This window comes from Triticum aestivum, chromosome 2A, assembly GCF_018294505.1.
Source record: "Triticum aestivum cultivar Chinese Spring chromosome 2A, IWGSC CS RefSeq v2.1, whole genome shotgun sequence".
Taxonomy (NCBI): domain Eukaryota; kingdom Viridiplantae; phylum Streptophyta; class Magnoliopsida; order Poales; family Poaceae; genus Triticum; species Triticum aestivum.
Window position 1 is genome coordinate 472,381,144 of NC_057797.1, and position 12,839 is coordinate 472,393,982.

Here is a 12,839-nt window from a genome sequence, read left to right on the forward strand (position 1 = left end):
AATGCACATCACTATAAGCCTTGCAAGCAATGTGACTAATGAGTTAGTTGCAGGAAGATGCATTACGGAACGAGTAAAGAGACTTGCCGGTAACGAGATTGAACTAGGTATGATGATACCGATGATCGAATCTCGGGTAAGTAACATACCGATGACAAAGGCAATAACGTATGTTGTTGTGCGGTTTGACCGATAAAGATCTTCTTAGAATATGTAGGAGCCAATATAAGCATCCAGGTTCCGCTATTGGTTATTGACCGGAGATGTGTCTCGGTCATGTCTATATTGTTGGAGTTGTGTCGAATATTGTGTACAAGGTAGGTTACAGTTGGACTACGAGTTGTATTGTGTTTACATAGGATGTGGAGTCGTGTCCTAGTAGGACACTTGTATCTCATATATAGGGGGGGTAGACACACGATGTAACCTATGCCAACATAATAGCACCGGAACGCAGGGGAAGCCGGCGGCATGTGCCAGTGTCCAGGGCGACCGGGTGCGGTATTGTAGAGGTGTCATGGGGAGGAGCGCCCATAGTCAAGCCCCGGGGATGTAGCCATATCGATGAACCTCGTTAACAAATCTTGGTGTCGTGCTGATTGCTTGGTCCTCGGATAATCGACGGTATGCCTCGGATTTATTCTAACAAATGGTATCATGAGCAAGGTTGAAAAGGTCCGGGAGACGGTCGGGTTGATCTAGAGGAAGCGAAGTCGAGCGATCATAGTTGTGGAGTTGAAACCGATCGACGGATCGGAACGGTGGCAATGAGATCTGTTCGGAGTCGACATTTTGGAATAGCAATCGGAAGCACTTGCGGCGTGTACAAAGCAATCGAGATTGATTCTTCTCGGCGAGTTTGGCGGCGTAGCGCACGCACGTGGCAGGCGGCCCTAGGTGGTTCAGCGCGCACATGCGTGCGTGGCTTGCGAGGGGGGCTGGCCGGGCAGCTGCGGGAGGAGCAGAGGCCCATGCTCTCAGGGTTAGCCGTAGGCCAGGCCCAGTTGTTGGGGAACTCGCTGTTGGTGGCCTGTGAAGCATGATAGCTTGCGGTTGCGAAGCGGACGAAGGCTGAGCCAAAGGGATGCTGAGACTTGAGATTTGTTTGAGAAAAAAATAAGGGACCGAGTCCCTCGTGTCTGGGCCGCAGGCGTGCAACATCAAGGTAGAAAAGCATCCATCGTTGGAAGGCAAGGACATGGGAAAGCAAAGCTAGCATTGAAAATCGAGTCAGAGAGTGACTTCACGTGAAGACCAGAAGCTATCGTTGGATTTGCTACTAGTATAAGATGTGTACTTGGGGATCACAGGAAGAGTGCTCGGATATTTTTTCACGGGTTAGCCGTACAAAGAACCATGGCGCCAATGGGTATCAGGTTTGAGGTGGGGAAGTTCAACGGAACTGAAAACCTTGGGTTATGGCAGCCGCGAATGAAAATTTGTTGGCACAATATGGATGCTTGAAGGCGTTGTGGGATGTCAAGCCAGATGGATGATGAGGACTGTGAGGAGTTGTAGATGGTTGCAGTCAGGGAAGTTCGGCTGGGTCGAACTTGAACGGTATGATGGATCGGCGCAAGTCGGTTGGTACAGAAGACAGTGGTGGCATCGGCGACGACGACATACGAGCGTGATGCCGATGGTGACCGACTTCTGGTCGTGGAAACACGTGACGTAGGTCAAGAGGGCTTGTGTGACTTCGACAAGACTATGGCACAGGGTTGATTCAAGACGGTGCACATGAGATCTTGGAGTCGACGGGGCGCAGGGTGGCACGTACAACCACCATGGAGTCATGTTGAAGGTGGAGCTGGATTGAGGGGCTACGGTGTAAGGATCCAGGGAATCGAAGCCTATTCAGCAAGGAGAAAAAGTGAGTGACACGTAATTTGGACTGGAGCCCAGTGGTCTGATGGAAGCGTGAAACTCGTCATCGGTCGGTGATGATCGGTGGTACTCTGCAGTGGGGGTTGAGTGGTGTGGTTTCGTGACCCTTGAGACTCGACCGGGACAGCGTGTTAGGGAACATAGTAATTTCAAAAAGTTCATACGCACACGCAAGATCATGGTGATGCACAACAATGAGAAGGGAGAGTGTTGTCTACGTACCCTCGTAGACCGAAAGCGGAAGCGTTAGCACAACGCGGTTGATGTAGTCGTACGTCTTCACGATCCGACCGATCAAGTACTGAACGTACGGCACCTCCGAGTTCAGCACACGTTCAGCCCGATGACGTCCCTCGAACTCCGATCCAGCCGAGTGTTGAGGGAGAGTTTCGTCAGCACGACGGCGTGCTGACGATGTTGATGTTCTACCGACGCAGGGCTTCGCCTAAGCACCGCTACAGTATTATCGAGGTGGACTATGGTGGAGGGGGGCACCACACACGGCTAAGAGATCAAGAGATCAACTGTTGTGTCTATGGGGTGCCCCCTGCCCCCGTATATAAAGGAGCAAGGGGGGTGCGGCCGGCCAGGGAGAGGGCGCGCCAGGAGGAGTCCTACTCCCACCGGGAGTAGGACTCCCCCCCTTTCCTAGTTGGAATAGGATTCGGGAGAAGGAAAGAAAGAGGGGAAGAAGGAAAGAGGGGGGCGGCCCCCCTTGCCCTAAACCAATTCGGTTTGGGCCTTGGGGGGCGCGCCCCACACTTCCCTTGCTGCCCTCTATTTCCACTAAGGCCCATGTAGGCCCATTAAGCCCCCGGGGGGTTCCGGTAACCTCCCGGTACTCCGGTAAAATCCCGATTTCACCCGGAACACTTACGACATCCAAATATAGGCTTCCAATATATCAATATTTATGTCTTGACCATTTCGAGACTCCTCGTCATGTCCTTGATCACATCCGGGACTCCGAGCAACCTTCGGTACATCAAAACATATAAACTCATAATATAACTGTCATCGTAACGTTAAGCGTGCGGACCCTACGGGTTCGAGAACTATGTAGACATGACCGAGACACGTCTCTGGTCAATAACCAATAGCGAAACCTGGATGCTCATATTGGCTCCTACATATTCTACGAAGATCTTTATCGGTCAAACCGCATAACAACATACGTTGTTCCCTTTGTCATCGGTATGTTACTTGCCCGAGATTCCATCGTCGGTATCTCAATACCTAGTTCAATCTCGTTACCGGCAAGTCTCTTTACTCGTTCCGTAATACATCATCCCGCAACTAACTCATTAGTTGCAATGCTTGCAAGGCTTAAGTGATGTGCATTACCGAGAGGGCCCAGAGATACCTCTCCGATAATCGGAGTGACAAATCCTAATCTGGAAATACGCCAATCCAACAAGTACCTTTGGAGACACCTGTAGAGCACCTTTATAATCACCCAGTTACGTTGTGACGTTTGGTAGCACACAAAGTGTTCCACCGGTAAACGGGAGTTGCATAATCTCATAGTCATAGGAACATGTATAAGTCATGAAGAAAGCAATAGCAACAAACTAAACGATCAAGTGCTAAGCTAACGGAATGGGTCAAGTCAATCACATCATTCTCCTAATGATGTGATCCTGTTAATCAAATGACAACCCATGTCAATGGTTAGGAAACTTAACCATCTTTGATCAACGAGCTAGTCAAGTAGAGGCATACTAGTGACACTCTGTTTGTCTATGTATTCACACATGTATTATGTTTTCGGTTAATACAATTCTAGCATGAATAATAAACATTTATCATGATATAAGGAAATAAATAATAACTTTATTATTGCCTCTAGGGCATATTTCCTTCAGTCTCCCACTTGCACTAGAGTCAATAATCTAGATTACACAGTAATGATTCTAACACCCATGGAGCCTTGGTGTTGATCATGTTTTGCTCGTGGAAGAGGCTTAGTCAATAGGTCTGCAACATTCAGATCCGTATGTATCTTGCAAATTTCTATGTCTCCCACCTGGACTAAATCCCGGATGGAATTGAAGCGTCTCTTGATGTGCTTGGTTCTCTTGTGAAATATGGATTCCTTCGCCAAGGCAATTGCTCTAGTATTGTCACAAAAGATTTTCATTGGACCCGATGCACTAGGTATGACACCTAGATCGGATATGAACTCCTTCATCCAGACTCCTTCATTTGCTGCTTCCGAAGCAACTATGTACTCCGCTTCACATGTAGATCCTGCCACAATGCTTTGTTTAGAACTGCACCAACTGACAGCTCCACCGTTCAATGTAAACACGTATCTAGTTTGCAATTTAGAATCGTCCGGATCAGTGTCAAAGATTGCATCAATATAACCGTTTACGATGAGCACTTTGTCACCTCCATAAACGAGAAACATATCCTTAGTCCTTTTCAGGTATTTCAGGATGTTCTTGACCGCTGTCCAGTGATCCACTCCTGGATTACTTTGGTACCTCCCTGCTAGACTTATAGCAAGGCACACATCAGGTCTGGTACACAGCATTGCATACATGATAGAGCCTATGGCTGAAGCATAGGGAACATCTTTCATTTTCTCTCTATCTTCTGCAGTGGTCGGGCATTGAGTCTTACTCAACTTCACACCTTGTAACACAGGCAAGAACCCTTTCTTTGCTTATCCATTTTGAACTTCTTCAAAACTTTGACAAGGTATGTGCTTTGTGAAAGTCCAATTAAGCGTCTTGATCTATCTCTATAGATCTTGATGCCCAATATGTAAGCAGCTTCACCGAGGTCTTTCATTGAAAAACTCTTATTCAAGTATCCCTTTATGCTATCCAGAAATTCTATATCATTTCCAATCAGCAATATGTCATCCACATATAATATCAGAAATGCTACAGAGCTCCCACTCACTTTCTTGTAAATACAGGCTTCTCCAAAAGTCTGTATAAAACCAAATGCTTTGATCACACTATCAAAGCATTTATTCCAACTCTGAGAGGCTTGCACCAGTCCATAAATGGATCGCTGGAGCTTGCACACTTTGTTAGCTCCCTTTGGATCGACAAAACCTTCCGGTTGTATCATATATAACTCTTCTTCCAGAAATCCATTCAGGAATGCAGTTTTTGACATCCATTTGCCAAATTTCATAATCATAAAATACGGCAATTTGTAGGATCGAAAGTATGTCTAGAGGGGGGTGATTAGACTACTTGACCAAATAAAAACTTAACCTTTTCCCAATTTTAGTTCTTGGCAGATTTTAGCTATTTTAGGACAAGTCAAGCAATCATCACACAATTCAAGCAAGCATGCAAAGAGTATATTGGCAGCGGAAAGTAAAGCATGCAACTTGCAAGAATGTAAAGGGAAGGGTTTGGAGAATTCAAACGCAATTGGAGACACGGATGTTTTTCCCGTGGTTCGGATAGGTGGTGCTATCCTACATCCACGTTGATGGAGACTTCAACCCACAAAGGGTAACGGTTGCGAGAGTCCACACAGGGCTACACCCACAAAGGGTAACGGTTGCGCGAGTCCACACAGGGCTCCACCCACGAAGGGTCCACGAAGAAGCAACCACCCACAAAGGGTCCACGAAGAAGCAACCTTGTCTATCCCACCATGGCCATCGCCCACACAGGACTTGCCTCACTAGCGGTAGATCTTCACGAAGTAGGCGATCTCCTTGCCCTTACAAACTCCTTGGTTCAACTCCACAATCTTGTCGGAGGCTCCCAAGTGACACCTAGCCAATCTAGGAGACACCACTCTCCAAGAAGTAACAAATGGTGTGTAGGTAATGAACTCCTTGCTCTTGTGCTTCAAATGATAGTCTCCCCAACACTCAACTCTCTCTCATAGGATTTGGATTTGGTGGAAAGAAGGTTTGAGTGGAAAGCAACTTGGAGAGGCTAGAGATCAAGATTCATATGGTAGGAATGGAATATCTTGGTCTCAACACATGAGTAGGTGGTTCTCTCTCAGAACATATGAGTTGGAATGGTGTATGTGTTCTGATGGCTCTCTCTTCGAATGAAGAGGAGGTGGAGGGGTATATATAGACTCCACACAAAATCCAACTGTTACACACAGTTTTCCAATCTCGGTGGGACCGAATCAACAAACTCGGTCGGACCGAAAATGTAAACCTAGTGATTGTTAGAGATTTTCGGTGGGACTGACATGCAACTCGGTAGGACCGATATGGTAAGGGTTTGGGCATAACGTAATCTCGGTGAGACCGATTACACAAACTCGGTGAGACCGAATTTGGTAATTAGCTAACCAGAGAGTTGGTCAGGTAAACTCGGTGGGACCGATTTGCTCTTTTGGTGAGACCGAAAAGTTACAAAGGGGAAACACTGAATTTACATTGCAATCTCGGTGGGACCGATTCGCTCTTTCGGTGAGACCGAAAAGTTACGAAAGGGAAACAGAGAGTTTGCAATCCCATCTCGGTGAGACCGAGATCCCTATCGGTAGAACCGAATTGCTAGGGTTTGGCAGTGGCTTATGACAAGTGAAACTCGATGGCGCCGGATAGGAAGAATCGGTAGGACCGAGTTTGGCTTAGGGTTTAGGTCATATGTGGATATGGGAAAGTAGTTGAGGGTTTTGGAGCATATCACTAAGCACATGAAGCAAGAGGCTCATTAAGCAACACCTCATCCCTCCTTGATAGTATTGGCTTTTCCTAAAGACTCAATGTGATCTTGGATCACTAAAATATAAAATGAAGAGTCTTGAGCTTTTGAGCTTGAGCCAATCCTTTGTCCTTAGCATTTTGAGGGTTCCACTTTCACATCCATGCCATGCCAATCATTGAGCTTTCCTGAAATAATCATCTTGGAATAGCATTAGCTCAATGAGCTATATGTTGTTATGAATTACCAAAACCACCTAGGGATAGTTGCACTTTCACAATTGCTAACATGATTCAGACAGACTTAAGCATCGCTACGGGTGAGAAAGTCTTTTCATAGTCAATCCCTTGAACTTGTCGAAAACCTTTGGCAACAAGTTGAGCTTTGTAGACGGTAACATTACTGTCAGCGTTAGTCTTATTCTTGAAGATCCATTTATTCTCAATGGCTTGCCGATCATTGGGCAAGTCAACTAAAGTCCATACTTTGTTCTCATACATGGATCCCATCTCAGATTTCATGGCCTCAAGCCATTTTGTGGAATCTGGGCTCACCATCGCTTCTTCATAGTTTGTAGGTTCGTCATGGTCTAGTAACATAACTTCCGGAACAGGATTACCGTACCACTCTGGTGCGGATCTTACTCTGGTTGACCTACGAGGTTCAATAACAACTTGATCTAAAGTTTCATGATCATCATCATTAACTTCCTCACTAATTGGTGTAGGTGTCGTAGAAACCGTTTCTGTGATGAACTACTTTCCAATAAGGGAGCAGGTACAGTTACCTCATCAAGTTCTACTTTCCTCCCACTCACTTCTTTCGAGAGAAACTCCTTCTCTAGAAAAACTCCGAATTTGGCAACAAAAGTCTTGCCTTCGGATCTGTGATAGAAGGTGTACCCAACAGTCTCCTTTGGGTATCCTATGAAGACACATTTCTCCGATTTCGGTTCGAGCTTATCAGGTTGAAGCTTTTTCACATAAGCATCGCAGCCCCAAACTTTCAGAAATGACAACTTTGGTTTCTTACCAAACCATAGTTCATAAGGCGTCGTCTCAACAGATTTCGGTGGTGCCCTATTTAAGGTGAATGCGGCCGTCTCTAAAGCATAACCCCAAAACGATAGCGGTAAATCAGTAAGAGACATCATAGATCGCACCATATCTAGTAAAGTACGATTACGACGTTCGGACACACCATTACGCTGTGGTGTTCCGGGTGGCGAGAGTTGCGAAACTATTCCGTATTGTTTCAAATGAGGACCAAACTCATAACTCAAATATTCTCCTCCACGATCAGATCGTAGATACTTTATTTTCTTGTTACCATGATTTTCAACTTCACTCTAAAATTATTTGAACTTTTCAAATGTTTCAGACTTATGTTTCATTAAGTAGATATACCCATATCTACTTAAATCATCTATGAAGGTGAGAAAATAACGATATCTGCCACGAGCCTCAACATTCATCGGACCACATACATTTGTATGTATGATCTCCAACAAATCCGTTGCTCTCTCCATAGTTCCGGAGAACGGCGTTTTAGTCATCTTGCCCATGAGGCACGGTTCGCAAGTACCAAGTGATTCATAATCAAGTGGTTCCAAAAGTCCATCAGTATGGAGTTTCTTCATGCGTTTTACTCCGATATGACCTAAACGACAGTGCCACAAATAAGTTGCAATATCATTATCAACTCTACATCTTTTGGCTTCAATATTATGAATATGTGTATCACCACTATCGAGATTTAGTAAAAATAGACCACTCTTCAAGGGTGCATGACCATAAAAGATATTACTCATATAAATAGAACAACCATTATTCTCTAATTTAAATGAATAACCGTCTCGCATCAAACAAGATCCAGATATAATGTTCATGCTCAACACTGGCACCAAATAACAATTATTTAGGTCTAATACTAATCCCGAAGGTAGATGTTGAGGTAGCATGCCGACTGCGATCACATCGACTTTGGAACCATTTCCCACGCGCATCGTCACCTCGTCCTTAGCCAATCTTCGCTTAATCCGTAGCCCCTATTTCGAGTTGCAAATGTTAGCAACATAACCATTATCAAATACCCAGGTGCTACTGCGAGTATTAGTAAGGTACACATCAATAACATGTATGTCACATATACCTTTGTTCACTTTGCCATCCTTCTTATCCGCCAAATACTTGGGGCAGTTCCACTTCCAGTGACCAGTCTGCTTGCAGCAGAAGCACTCAGTCTCAGGCTTAGGTCCAGACTTGGATTTCTTCTCCTGAGCAGCAACTTGTTTGTTGTTCTTCTTGAAGTTCCCCTTCTTCTTCCCTTTGCCCTTTTTCTTGAAACTGGTGGTCTTATTGACCATCAACACTTGATGCTCCTTTTTGATTTCTACCTCCGCGGCCTTTAGCATCACGAAGAGCTCAGGAATAGTCTTATTCATCCTTTGCATATTATAGTTCATCATGAAGCTTTTGTAGCTTAGTGGCGGTGATTGAAGAACTCTGTCAATGACACTATCAACAGGAAGATTAACTCCCAGTTGAGTCAAGTGATTATGATACCCAGACATTTTGAGTATATGTTCACTGACAGAACTATTCTCCTCCATCTTGCAGCTATAGAACTTATTGGAGACTTCATATCTCTCAATCCAGGCATTTGCTTGAAATATTAACTTCAACTCCTGGAACATATCATATGCTCCATGACGTTCAAAATGTCGTTGAAGACCCGGTTCTAAGTCGTAAAGCATGGCAGACTGAACTATTGAGTAGTCATCAGTTTTGCTCTGCCAGACGTTCATAACATCTGGTGTTGCTCCTGCAGCAGGCTTGGCACTTAGCGGTGCTTCCAGGACGTAATTCTTCTGTGCAGCAATCAGGATAATCCTCAAGTTATAGACCCAGTCCGTGTAATTGCTACCATCATCTTTCAACTTTGCTTTCTCAAGGAATGCATTAAAATTCAACGGAACAACAACACGGGCCATCTATCTACAATCAACATAGACAAGCAAGATACTATCAGGTACTAAGTTCATGATAAATTTAATTTCAATTAATCATATTATTTAAGAACTCCCACTTAGATAGACATCCCTCTAATCCTCTAACTGATCACGTGATCCATATCAACTAAACCATGTCCGATCATCACGTGAGATGGAGTAGTATCAATGATGAACATCACTATGTTGATCATATCTACTATATGATTCACGCTCCACCTTTCGGTCTCCGTGTTCCGATGCCATATCTATTATATGCTAGGCTCGTCAAGTTTAACCTGAGTATTCCGCGTGTGCAACTGTTTTGCACTCGTTGTATTTGAACATAGAGCCTATCACACCCTATCATCACGTGGTGTCTCAGCACGAAGAACTTTCGCAATGGTGCATACTCAGGGAGGACACTTGTACCTTGATAATTTAGTGAGAGATCATCTTATAATGTTATCGTCAATCAAAGCAAGATAAGATGCATAAAAGATAAACATCACATGCAATCAATATAAGTGATATGATATGGCCATCATCATCTTGTGCTTGTGATCTCCATCTTCCGAAGCATCGTCATGATCACCATCATCACCGGCGTGGCACCTTGATCTCCATCGTAGCATCGTTGTCATCTCGCCAATCTTATGATTCCACGACTATCGCTACCGCTTAGTGATAAAGTAAAGCATTACAGGGCAATTGCATTGCATACAATAAAGCGACAACCATATGGCTCCTGCTAGTTGTCGATAACTCGGTTACAAAACATGATCATCTCATACAATAAAATTTAGCATCATGTCTTGACCATATCACATCACAACATGCCCTGCAAAAACAAGTTAGACGTCCTCTACTTTGTTGTTGCAAGTTTTAAGTGGCTGCTACGGGTTTAGCAAGAACCGTTCTTACCTACGCATCAAAACCACAACGATAGTTTGTCAAGTTGGTGCTGTTTTAACCTTCGCAAGGACCGGGCGTAGCCACACTCGGTTCAACTAAAGTTGGAGAAACTGACACCCGCCAGCCACCTGTGTGCAAAGCACGTCGGTGGAACCAGTCTCGCGTAAGCGTACGCGTAATGTCGGTCCGGGTCGCTTCATCCAACAATACCACCGAACCAAAGTATGACATGCTGGTAAGCAGTATGACTTATATCGCCCATAACTCACTTGTGTTATACTCGTGCATATGACATCTACGCATAAAACCAGGCTCGGATGCCACTGTTGGGGAACGTAGTAATTTCAAAAATTTCCTAAGCACACGCAAGATCATGGTGATGCACAACAACGAGAAGGGAGAGTGTTGTCTACGTACCCTCGTAGGCCGAAAGCGGAAGCGTTAGCACAACACGGTTGATGTAGTCGTACGTCTTCACGATTCGGCCGATCAAGTACCGAACGTACCGAGTTCAGCACACGTTCAGCCCGATGACGTCCCTCGAACTCCGATCCAGCCGAGTGTTGAGGAAGAGTTTCGTTAGCACGATGGTGTGGTGACGATGTTGATGTTCTACCGACGCAGGGCTTCGCCTAAGCATCGCTATAGTATTAACGAGGTGGACTATGGTGGAGGGGGGCACCGCACACGGCTAAGAGATCAAAAGATCAACTGTTGTGTCTATGGGGTGCCCCCTGCCCCCGTATATAAAGGAGCAAGGGGGGTGCGGCCGGCCAGGGAGAGGGCGCGCCAGGAGGAGTCCTACTCCCACCGGGAGTAGGACTCCCCCCTTTCCTAGTTGGAATAGGATTCAGGAGAAGGAAAGAAAGAGAGGAAGAAGGAAAGAGGGGGCCGGCCCCCCTTGCCCTAAACCAATTCGGTTTGGGCCTTGGGGGGAGCCCCACACTTCCCTTGCTGCCTTCTATTTCCACTAAGGCCCATGTAGGCCCATTAAGCCCCCGGGGGGTTCCGATAACCTCCCGGTACTCCGGTAAAATCCTGATTTCACCCGGAACACTTACGACATCCAAATATAGGCTTCCAATATATCAATATTTATGTCTTGACCATTTCGAGACTCCTCGTCATGTCCTTGATCACATCCGGGACTCCGAGCAACCTTCGGTACATCAAAACATATAAACTCATAATATAACTGTCATCGTAACGTTAAGCGTGCGGACCCTACGGGTTCGAGAACTATGTAGACATGACCGAGACACGTCTCTGGTCAATAACCAATAGCGAAACCTGGATGCTCATATTGGCTCCTACATATTCTGCAAGATCTTTATCGGTCAAACCGCATAACAACATATGTTGTTCCCTTTGTCATCGGTATGTTACTTGTCCGAGATTCGATCGTCGGTATCTCAATACCTAGTTCAATCTCGTTACCGGCAAGTCTCTTTACTCGTTCCGTAATACATCATCCCGCAACTAACTCATTAGTTGCAATGCTTGCAAGGCTTAAGTGATGTGCATTACTGAGAGGGCCCAGAGATACCTCTCCGATAATCGGAGTGACAAATCCTAATATGGAAATACGCCAACCCAACAAGTACGTTTGGAGACACCTGTAGAGAACCTTTATAATCACCCAGTTACTTTGTGACGTTTGGTAGAACACAAAGTTATCCTCCGGTAAACGGGAGTTGCATAATCTCATAGTCATAGGAACATGTATAAGTCATGAGGAAAGCAATAGCAACAAACTAAACGATCAAGTGCTAAGCTAACGGAATGGGTCAAGTCAATCACATCATTCTCCTAATGATGTGATCCCGTTAATCAAATGACAACCCATGTCAATGGTTAGGAAACTTAACCATCTTTGACAACGAGCTAGTCAAGTAGAGGCATACTAGTGACACTCTGTTTGTCTATGTATTCACACATGTATTATGTTTTCGGTTAATACAATTCTAGCATGAATAATAAACATTTATCATGATATAAGGAAATAAATAATAACTTTATTATTGCCTCTAGGGCATATTTCCTTCACAGCGGAGGCTCGACGTGGTAATAGCGGCGAGGCGTGCGGTTAGCACGAGGCATGAAGACGGACCATGGCTCTGGTGGTCATACATGTGGTGAGACAATTGTGAATTTGACTCAGGGTGACTACATGCAATGGTGAAATTCCTTCAAGTTTCAGACAGGCAGTCAAGAAAGGAGCGGTGATGTTGAGTTCAGGTAACTCTTATGTGTGACACCCAATATGTGAGTTGTTCATTTTCACGCAGGTCAGTGATCAGTGTGTGATTGCGTTGGACGGATACTCTGGAAGTTGGGAGCACAAACTAGAGTAACAAGGAACTTCATTTGCTCGAGTGTTGACTGTGGTCAAGAAAAGG